We start from the raw sequence: 12453 nt of genomic DNA, 5'->3' as shown, positions 1-12453 counted from the left end.
TATATATATAGGGCAAAGAAGTAATTCAAACAGTGTGAACAATTTATTTATATATATATATATATAAATAAATTAACGAGTTGAAATAATAAACTTTTGTTTCAATTTACCAGGACGTGTAAGTCCCTGTCATTCATTACATAGTATAACCGGTACCTATACTTTAAGGACAGCTGTACTAGCATACATAGAACACGGACTATATACAAAGGATATGTCACATTATAACAATACTCGGTACTACTTGATCTACATAGTAATTACTATTGTTATATATTTCAGATCAAAGTGTCCAGATTAAATAGTCGAGCGGGTTCAATGATATACAGAGTACATTACTAAATTATGCTCGACATTTCGTATCTTACAAGTATGTCTAAGGATCGGGATTTCCATTCCGACCAGTTAGCCCAATTTTCAATAAGTCATTATCGATTTGAACGAGACCATAGACAATTCATTCACACTGCACGGGGGTGTTGTGGGTAATTTAACTCTACCACATCAATCTTATCAGGGATATTACGACATCTTGCTCGACATTTCGTATTTGCTCTACATGATATCTATCTATAATGGATATCTCATCCAATACATTATATCGGGTTTTTGTTTTGTTTTGTTAAAGTATTTATTAAAAAGATTTAAGTACATAACAGACAAATCAGGAGAATCAAATTAGAGGCATGATTGTCACGTGGTAAGACCACAGGGGCTTGACACGTTAATGGCAAGCCAAGTTGTCATTTATTCGCGTAGCAATGTTAATCCAGTATTTTACCAAATTATATAAGATATATCATAAAAGATATAAGATATAAGATATCTCATTTAATTGTCTTATTAAGATATCTTATATCTTTTATGAGATATCTTATATAGTATATAATGGTATATAATATATCTTATAAAAAAAAAATATATATAAGATATCTCATAAAAGATATAAGATATCTTATAAAGTATATAAGATATCTTATATAATTTGGGTAATCCCTGGATCAACGTTGCTCCGTGAATAAATGACAACTTGGCTTACCATACACGTTCCTTTTACGAAATGTTTAACCCTTTGGTCCGACCCCTAAAATGATATGGCGGTCGGACCCTGTAATTAAATAATACATTCTCGTTCTGGGTCATATGTACATGTATATTCCTACCCCGAGTTTCCTCTGGCCCTGACACCATATATGGTCCTACACCCGACAGGGTGTCCGGGCCAGAGGAAACTCGGGCTAGTAGCAGAGTCACGAGAAGGGTCGCTAGTTCGAATCTTGGCACGGACACTGTTAACCTCAGCTTCAAATTGCTCTGAATGGCAGCTCCGGTTGTATATGCTCCTCAGAGAGTTGAAAAAGCCTCGTTATGGGGGGGGGGGGGGGGTGGGGGATTATAATGACGTTCAGCATTAGAAGGGATAGACAAGGGAACGTATCTGTGTGGATAAAACACCCGGCGATAAATCATGCCATTGGGCCTATGTCGACGTAGCATTTCAGTGAACAACACTATAAATGACCCTTAGTGTGACCTAATAAAAGAAGACACCTACCGGGAATGCAATTACCGTCAAGTTTGGTTATCTCGAATTCTATACACATAGGCTGCTTAACTCGATGTAATAATCCAGTTCAGTTCCAATAGTAAAATTCCATATATAGTCGTATAATATTGCCTTTTTTTAGGGTAAAAAATACTTTTATTGCCCAGACATTTATGTATAAAGACCACTACCAGGGTTGGGACCCTGGGATCAGTGTCCGAACAAATGTGTCCTCATGCAAGAGGGCTCTCATTCTACATACAATAGTGTACAATGTTCCATTCATTCATTCGTTCGTTCATTCATCCATCCATCCATCCATTCATTCTTCATCAATTCATTCATTTATTTTGAAATCGTTTATTCATTTTGTAATTCACGTAATCCATTCATTCAGTAATCCATTCATTCAGTAATCCATTCATTCCGTAATCCATTCATTCAGTAATCCATTCATTCAGTGATCCATTCATTCAGTGATCCACTCATTCAGTAATCCATTCATTCAGTAATCCATCCATTCAGTAATCCATTCAGTAATCCATTCAGTAATCCATTCATTCATTATATATATCATACTCATCCTATACTACATTCATCACTCATTCATTCTATACCTCCTTCATTTATCCATTCAGTTCTATCTATTTCATAAACAAAATTCATATCATAAATATTATCTTTGTTGTCTCAAATACTCTAGATATCTCGAAGTTTTTGTCACGATTCCATTCACTTCGAGCTAACGAGGTTCGTCTGTAGTCTGATGATCAGACGACAATGCATAGTAACAAGCAAATGTAACGGGGATCGTTACATGAAAATTATACATGTCAACCAAACCAAATGAGAATGGGACACTTAGGGCTTTGTAAAATCTAATATATATATATATATATATATATTTAATTTTTCAATGTTTTCATTTTTCGTTTCGTTTGATTTCGTTTCGTTTCGTTTGATTTCATTTCGTTTCGTAACATTTCGTTTCGTTTCATTTTGCTTTCGTTTCGCACTTTACAGGTACCCCAACCAAACTACACTCTCAGTGGTAAATGATACTCTTTCAAGCTAGCATGTTCGTATTGTCAAAATACACCTACATGTACATACAAAATTTCAACGAAATTGCATAATATTTAAATTTCGATCAAAAGCCACTCAACGTTGGGTTTTTTTCAACCAGCAAAAGACAATCCCTTTAGAATTCTTAGCGTTATGTCATCATCCCTCTCATAACCAAACACTCGGGCTAAAAACGGACAGGTTCTATGAAGTTTTCATGGTGATCGTCCTCCAATCACAGACAGCTCCGCGTTGTATTGTAGTATATATCTCTGAAGTGGAAATTTGAACAAAATTAGCGAATCACGAATTCGGAAAGGAAACTGAGAGAGAAAAAAATCTAAAAATCATTGGGGCATACCTCGACAACTAACGTGCTTGTGGTTCCAAATTAAGATACTACGATAACAGCGAACGGAGTTTGTTGGTGTACCGGTGGATTTTTAAAACTCCGACACCATGTAAGTTCAGGCCGGATCTTATATTTTCCATCGAGATCGATTACCTGCTATCAAAAGGGAAACCACCGTAAGGGCGTTTGACCCTCTCAGTGCTTTGGCAACATGAATGTTTACTACAAACAGCTTTCGGAAACAATGTTGATTTTAAGATACGGGATTATTTAACAATTACACGATCAATCGGAGTTATGATTGCAATTTTGTGTTTTGTTCTTTCATTAACGATAGCAATTGTGTCGCCGGCAACAACACCTGGGAGTATATATACTCCTGGATGTCACGATCCTCCCTCCCTGGCCTCGGGAGGGGGAAGGCTTCTCAATTCCACGACATTCAGATACTGGTGTGCCCGAGATTACTCAATGCAGGGCTTTAATTACATCTACTGTATAAACAACAAATGGGCAGGACCGATTCCGCAATGTGTCCCAAAGTATGCCAACCCAGATGTCGACACCGTCATCAAAGTCAACAGGCAAATAAAACAAGCTGAACCACGTGAGTTTCAAAGGATTTATTTATTTCAAACTTAAATCTAAATAATGAGAAATATTATTGACAAAATGAATGTATTTGGCATCTTAATGAAAAAGTAGAGTATCTAGCGTTTCTCGTCATGTCTATTGACATGAAAATACTTTAAATTAACCATCTTTTTATCTTATTTCTTTAAATCAATAATATACATGCATCCAACTCTTTTATATCAGACAAAAAAAAAACAAAAAAAAAACAACAAAAAACAAAAAACAACAACAACAGCAATAGTATAGAATATTAGGTTGTGATTATCGTCTTGAGGGAAGATTACCATTTTTCTTGTGTAATATGAATCAAGTTCGCCGAATTCGATGCTGAAACTTACAACTAGGAATTCTGTTTTAACTTACCGACATTGTATGAGATTAGTCATCAATCTCCTTTGTTTTTACAAATTTACCTTCATCCGTAGTCCAACCGTAAGGAATTCTCGTTATCGCTTTCTTTTGACAATTATTGGAAGGATTTACCTTAAATTCCACACGTAGATTTCATATACATTTTGTAGGTCCGCCATGTCCACGTTTTGATCGTGTTCGCTTTTGAGACCAACCGGGTGAACAAAATAGCCTAGACGGATTGGGTTTAATTGTTGAAGTTCTTTTAATCTCTCTTTTTCAAAAACTTATTTTATTATTTTTGTCAAATATCATGTTTAGCGTTTCCTTAATCTCCTTGTTGTGAATGCTGAATTTTGAAAATGATGCAAATAAAAAACTGGCTAATATAGGCGCCATCTTTGATTTTGATAGTTGAAGTTTGGTATCGCCATTTCGCAAAAATTGCTACTTATATCAATTTTGTTCATATTTCATTATCAGATTCCGTTTGTCCGCCGCCTTTAAATGACCTTAGCTGTTGACGGGACGTTAAACAATACTTAACCAAACGAAACAATACTTCGGTCCTTTGTGCAAAACAAAAGTGCTTACACGACGCCATCTTGGAATTAGATCAGCTTTCTATCGCTATCTCTAAGGACATACTGCACACGCCCTTAACGAATTTCATATATAACTACTCTAAGATGAAAACTAATCGAAGGAAAAACAAAATTACCGAAAGGTTGCCATTTTTCGCTTTGTAAATTGAACTTCTCGGCTTGTCTTTCGCCACTTTTGTCAATGTTTTACATTTTGTCTAGTTACGCATTTCAAAATTGGAATTAGTAAAAAGCAAAAGTAAAATTATATGTCTGTTAATAAAACAACTGATTAATAACATGAGAAATTATCAAACTTACCAAGAATAAATAAATATGTCCCTCTAGGATACATTTATCTAGTCGCAGCATTCCCTATAAGTATTATTTTTCTCCTAATACGTCATTTGACACAACCTGTTTTTTGGCTTTAATGATCATGGGTTTTCTACCCTTTCGGGTGCTTGCTGCTTCCAACTTTCAGGATTTTTGTATGATTGGTTATCACATTATAATGTCAACGTGTGGAGTATTAGGCCACTTTGTCCAGGCGTGATATTTCAGCGGGATGGCACTATAACGCGTCATCACGTGACCCAATTTCCATGATCACGTTTGCATATTAAATTATTTTTAGACACGCATGTAACCAAGAAAAAGCGACATCAAAGATGCTACAGCTAGTGCTTGTTACAAACATGCTTAAAAAATGGCATCCTTGATAATTTATAGAAAATAACAAAGGGGGGCAAAAAAACACACACAAAAAAAACACACAACATAAGCAAACAAACAATCAAACAAAAACAAAACAAAAATCTTCTGGATTCAATAGATATTTCCAATCTTTTAAACGATAAAAGGGGCCCACCGATATAATTGTTTGTTTGTTTGAGTTTAACGGCCCATCGACAACTATGGTCATTTAGGGCCAGTCGGTTTAGCTATTTCTAAGATGGAGCGGTCACTTCATAAAATAAAGGTGGACAGATAAAACAGATTTGTTTATTTAAAAAGATGATCAACAAGCAAAATGCACCGATATAAAGTTTATAACACTTTTGGTATTGTATAAAATATACAACAACCTAATCTTCCTTTAAATCTATCATAATAACTCTTTGCCTGGGGCGTATCAACTTTGGAACAATATAATGGATCAGTAAATATATATCACACTTATCATGGCTACGAAGACGTAAATATCAGCAAAAGTATTTACAACAAAATAACTAACCCTTTAACGTTTGTATCCACAATACGATGAAGGATTTAGTGAATGTTTTTTGTGGACAATGGATAAGTGATGTGTATGGGATGTGTAGCTAGAATGTGCCATATATAAGTTTTTACTTAGTTTTAATTAAGCGTATTTAAAGATATATAAATTGTGTACATCGTTTCTGAACCCTAACTTGTACTTTATCCTAATGTAGCAACATTCATCCTACTCTTAGATCTCTAGATCTGTCTTTCTTCCAGTCATTCTTCTTTGCTTTTCTTTCTTTATAATCATTATAAGTATACTGTGTCGCTATCACAATCTTTGTAATATATATTTGTGGAAAGGGCTTTTATAAGTTATTAAAAACTTGTGCCCGATCCAATTGTGTCTAAACAATAAAATACGTTCAAATCATGCAATATGCATGATACATGTATTAAAAAACAATATCGCAATGTTCTTTACGGTAAAGGAATCATTTGTTTAAATTTTATTTCAACCTCAAACTCATAACCTCGCCATGTGCCAGGGGTTTAAAAGTTTGACCGACTAAATTTCAAACATACACAACTCACTCAAGGTAAATGTATACATGATCTTATATTTTTATTAATAGATTGTGTCGATATTCGAAATCACACACGGATCCCCATAAAACCCTTATCTTTACGGGATCTGCGTGATAATTTAAACAATACGTTTTATCCCCCATTTAAAACAAGACAATCGACTACCTACATGTTGAACTGTTACGGACAACTGTACTGATATATACCACACTAGGCACATAATGGATAAATAACAATGCAATTACAATAGATGTTAAAGTAGATCAAAGTATGTATTCAGTACAATCGTGCCTTTTCATAGTCGTGTATACCGCGACCTTTTAATTTATATAATTGTGTTCGATATTTCGTGACTCCCCTACATGTTTGTATCTTTTGTTTTTAAAGCATTGTTATCTTGAACAATATATCAATTTATAATAAATCCACAATCGATTCGGGTCCGTCCTAGTTTTCAGCATTACTTCACAAAAGGATTTAAACCTAAGAATAAAGTTAATAATCGAAGTAAATCAAAATCTTTAAAAAAAATCCATTTTTATGGAAAAAGTTTAAAACATTAATGTTTTAGGTTTGATAACTCGTACAAAAGCCTTTAAATGATTCGTCAGCTTTATCCCATTGTTAGTGTCCTATTTGGGTCACTCAGTGCCTTCTATTTTGGGGACGTCCGAGACCCCAATAGTAAGATTTACCAAAAATGCCATATTTGCTGTCATAAGTGCTCCTCTCAATTATTGAAATATTTCTTCCGGTAAAAAAGCTACATAATACTATGGAATTATCAACATTAATATCATCATTTCGAAATTTCAATACCACACTACCGGTGATAATCACGACTCGGCATTGCTATAGTAACTTCTACTATTCTATCGAAACAAGCCTATATTGGTGACTTGGTCATTAAGCAAAAGAAAAAACTTCCAATGTTCAAATTTTGATCACATGGATCTGGGTATTTGGGAAGGTAGAAATTCACGTAGACTGCAACAAATTATCCCGTACCTGTCGTTTTGATAGCTGGGCAATATCAGAAAACAAAAGCTATAAAAACAATGCATATCAATCATATTTATTGAAGTCGTATATAGGGCGTACTTAATGTTTCTGATACCACAATAAAAAAATCTTATCTCTTCTTTCAAATATTATCAAATATCTTTCTTTCATATATCTGGCTTTACACTGTCTCCCTTTGGTATTTGAGTGGAGTTTTCACCCTTGTCAGGAAATCTAGATTGACGCTGGGGCGTATTGCACTGAAAAGGGTGCAAAGGGTGTATTATTGATTATTGATTCATTCTGGTTTCAGCATAATGGGCCGAGACATGGCATCTTAAGAACCCGTGCTAACCACAGCGTCCCTCTTATTTGATTAAGACGGATGGTCAATGTGTTCTTACATGAAAACATGTTTACTTGTATGCCATGGATTTCATGTTTGGCACTTTCGAATTTGTTGTTTCCAAGAGGTTCAAGCCAGTATTTTCGGGGATCAATTGAAATAAAGAAAAATAAACAACGACTTATAATCCAGTATAGCCTGTTTCAGAATTTTCTCGAAACAAATGTATAGTTGTTACACGGGAATAATATTTCACCGTTGTCCAAGTCGAAATTAGTTAATTTTTGTGAGACACCTCCTTGTATACAATCCATATTTTCGTTGGGTGTTTCTTTCCGCTAACCGCGAATATAGCGAAATTAAATCTCCCACGAATATTACCATATATGGAGTACATCCTTTTGTCCGTGTCTTCTGCCTTGGGGTATTTGAGACGGTAAAAAGATCTGCTGTCCCTAATGCAAGACTTGACATTTGTCTTTCTTTTTTACTGCTATTTCACACTCATTACGCATGGGAATCTATTTCACATAACAACTTTATAAAACTTTTAGATCGGGAGTTCCAATAAATAATAGGAGTATGAGTTATGTCCCTTCACTAAGTTTCATACTAACTTTAGATAGGCCTACCATAGTTATGAATTTTAGATTTTAGGTTTCAGTAACTATACTAATCTCACAAATCATTACAACGAAATACTTTATTCTTTTAATAAAGTGTATTGGTATTTTTGGTGCATGGTAAGATATAAACATCACTGTAATTACTTGCTATAGTTTAAAGAACTACATGTATAAGGGTTGTCGGATGGCACAGTGGTAACACACTTGCCTTTCAACTAGGCGGCCGGGGTTCGATTCTCCGACCGAACGTGAAAAGGTATGAGGTCGCCTGCCCGGGCACAGGGGTTTTCTTCGGGTACTGCGTTTTCCTTTCACAGCATGGTTGATATAACTTGTTTCGCAATCGTTGTAAAATGAATAAAGTTTATATTCAAAGACCTGTAACTAGCTCAACGATATTTTAGCACAATACCTCCAGCACAAATAATGAAAGAAATATATTTGTTTTACCACTAATATCATGCACACTATCAGATACATTTTAGGGAAGTTCATTTAGCTGTCAATAGATTTACTAGAATTTCTGTTACAGTTTATTTTATATTTCAGTTCCGGACTGGTTTCTGATGGTAATTCTCGGATGTTTGGGTCTTGGGGGTCTCTCCGCCATTGTCGCCATGCTGATGTGCTGTTTACATATGCTTGGGTAAAACATTTTATTTTATTTTATGCAAACGGATACATATGTTCTTTAGACAATTTTCATTTGAAAATATACAGTCCGTTTTAGAAAAGTATGATTATTGGCAGTATAAAAAAGGTAAAAAAAAAATATAAGTAAAAAAAATAAAACAAAAAAACCAAACTGAAATCCAGCAAATTCTACAGAACTGTGCTATCTATTGATAATACAGTATATTCGAATTTCTATTTACCCATAATTCAATGTTATAGATGCTACTCGGGTCCTGTGATGTCATTTGGAGCCAAGCACGTGTATCCAAGGGGACCACTTTGTACCTGCAGGGATTATTGTTGCTTCTGTTGTAGATGTTGCAAATTCTGTCGAATGTGCTGCGTTGGAGACGAGGTATGAGACACAAGTCAAATCTTTAAAAGTATTTCTATAATGTCGGCTACATGTAGGATTGGGGTTATATTTTACTTTAATATCGTTTTACGTCGTATTTAAAACAAAACAACATAAAAAAAAGATAAAAAAAGAAGGTCATTTAAGGAAGTTGTCCTATACTGATGTAGCCACTGATGTACGCTTTTGTAGCGTTATCACACTGAAATGCCACAAATGAACAAGGTAGGGTAAAACTGAACTTGGTCACATTATACTGTCGATGGACAAGGAAGCCATTACTCTCAACTTTGAAACTAAGAGTCAAGCCGAAACATTGATTTGTCTCGACTTGAGGGCAGAACATATAACCTTCACCACGGAGGCGAATACTTTATCATAGGCCAAAACTGGGCGGTGCCAAGGGAGACTATAGGGAAAATATGTCAAGAAAGAGAAAAAAACTACATACAAGTTACAGGTTTTGGTTCAAATTCTTGAACACATGGTATATTGAGCTTCCATAATTGTATCAATAGTATAGTTGCATGTTGCTTTTATCAAAAATAAAAAATATATATATATTGAAGTAGCATTTCGGCGATATATTTGCAGTTGTAATAACAACACTGACCATATTTTCATTTTCAGAAATACGAAAATATTATATATACATAAATATATATGAGGACATGTTGAAAATGGACAAATATTTCATAGATATTGAAATTGATGAGATTTCTTAAATAAGGTTAAATGCAGATTGTTGTTCTCGTCTTTCAGGGTGACGACGAAGACGAAAATAATGAAGAAACGAAAGTTGCAATGATAAAAAATGAAAACCATGATCAATACCCTAAGCAATCAACAGAAATATTTGTTAAAAACGGAAACGATCATGTTATTAAAAATGACAAAAGCAAACGAAAGATTGTTCAGAAGAACAAACGTAAATCAAAGGAAGGACAGAAAGCAAACATATCGGCTGTAGTCTCCAGTGATTCCCAATAAGACTTGACTTATCAAGATTGAATAAATAGTATGAAAACTTCTGTTTGATAGAACTACCAAAACATTCTTTAGAATCATTTTTCAACACAGGAACTTATCTCCCCTGACTTGCCAAGTCCGTGTTCATTTGTTATGGTTTGGTGGTGTATCTTTAACTTATGACGAAAATGTGGAATTTTTATAGCCACTCAAAAATTCATAAAATCCCCCTCCCCCCCCCCCCCCCCCCCCCCCCCCCCCCGAAAAAAACAACATATAATTGGCATTTACTCATGTAACTGGGTAAACTCCTACTCAACTAATTATTACGTTTTCCCCTCTATTTCCGTATTCTCTTTCATTCTTATTTCCTATTTCGTTCGCAAAAAGAATACACGTGTATATGTTTTCATTGCATATTCCTTTCAATATATTTACTGATTGATTTAAACATATATTTTTGTTGTAAAAGGGAATTAGGCACAAGTTATCCAACTTATACTGAGCCCTTTTTACAAAATGGCATATTCATTTTATTATTATTATTATTATTATTTATTTTTTTTAGAGAGAGAGAGAGAGAGAGAGAGAGAGAGATCCATGAGAGGATAACCTTTTCTTATGCAGCAGTCAGCATAGGGAAGATTGAATATTCAAACTTATACAAAACAATTAAAATAAATCTATTTTGTTTACCCATAAGTTGTCTATGTAAATGTATGTATAATTTCAGCAGTTTGGTCATTTGATGAGAAAGACTGGCATAAATATGTTCTGTGTACTTGTTTCCATGTCATCCCTTGTATGCATTATTACGCATGTACATGTTCCATTTCCTTGAATAAATATACTGTTAAAACTAACCATATTTCGATTCTTTGTATTTAGAGTAAGCGTTTTATCTTGAATTATCCCGTGACAAAGTGATATCTGATCACAAATATAAAAAATATCACTTGTTGCCTGATAATAATTCTTCAAGAGAAAGCAAGCGTAATGCTGGATACAATAAGTTTATTTTGATGAGATATCTGATATAAGATATATATTTGATGATAAAAGTATATAAGTTATGTTAAGTATATAAAATATTGTATAAAATTTGGTTAAGTACAGGACCCACACTTCTCCATAAAAAACGGAAACTTGGCTTGTCATAGCAGGGACATACATACCACGTCCCTGGTCATACGTATTGGTCCTCTTAAGGACAGAGGGACATGGTACAGTCGGGGAAAACTGAGATCAATCTAATAAGCTTCATACCTAGAGAGAGCAATTGTGTTACACAAGTTTGGTCTAGAACATTATGGTTCTTTTCGTTTCGATTCTGGCATCACTGATAAGCCCTACGGAAGAAGAAAAGAAAAGAAAGAATGATGTTCGATATCATTATTCGGTTTCTATTGTAATTGGTACTCAAGGTTTTATTTGTATCACTCCGACACACTAACGTGTGTAACACGAGGTCATACATAATTTGTCAAGTAGTAATAACGACAGTAAAGACGGTAAATTGTCAAATTTTCGAGGCAATCTGCCCCTTTATCAAGACACAGGTAAATTACATAGGATCACATATAGACATAGAACATGGAACAGTCACACAAATATAGTGGGTATAAACAACAATAAATATCGTTATGTTGTGAAAACGAACCCCGAAATTAATTCGCCGAGGGCCTATTATAATTTTAAAATTAGAAAACAACTGATTATATAAAGAATGTCTGTATCCCATTGGTGGTATGAACGCAATGGGATACAGTCATATTCAATATATAGCGCTAACGCGCACGCGCTATAGAATATGTCTGTATCCCATTGCGCTCATACCACCGTAAACGCAATAAAAGAACCGTTCAATCCCTATCATTGTTTCTTATTTCCGCAAAATAGCCCCATTAAATGGATATAACAGATCCCAATTCAATCAATGTGGTACTCAATATTAACCTTTTAATTAAAGACACTGAGATATATACGTTTTGTGTAGCTTTTAAGCTTATTTGTTTATTAGTCCCCCACCGGTGAAACGGGGGAACTCTAGGTTTTGCCTGCGTCCGTCCGTCCGGTTAAAGTTTTGGTTAAGTTTTATAATGGCACAACATTTACTTAATAATGGTATTAGGATGCTAATTCTTTGCATAGA

This window comes from Pecten maximus, chromosome 14 (assembly GCF_902652985.1).
Source record: "Pecten maximus chromosome 14, xPecMax1.1, whole genome shotgun sequence".
Taxonomy (NCBI): Eukaryota; Metazoa; Mollusca; class Bivalvia; order Pectinida; family Pectinidae; genus Pecten; species Pecten maximus.
The sequence above is the reverse complement of the archived record's forward strand: the minus strand, read 5'-3'. Positions refer to the sequence as shown.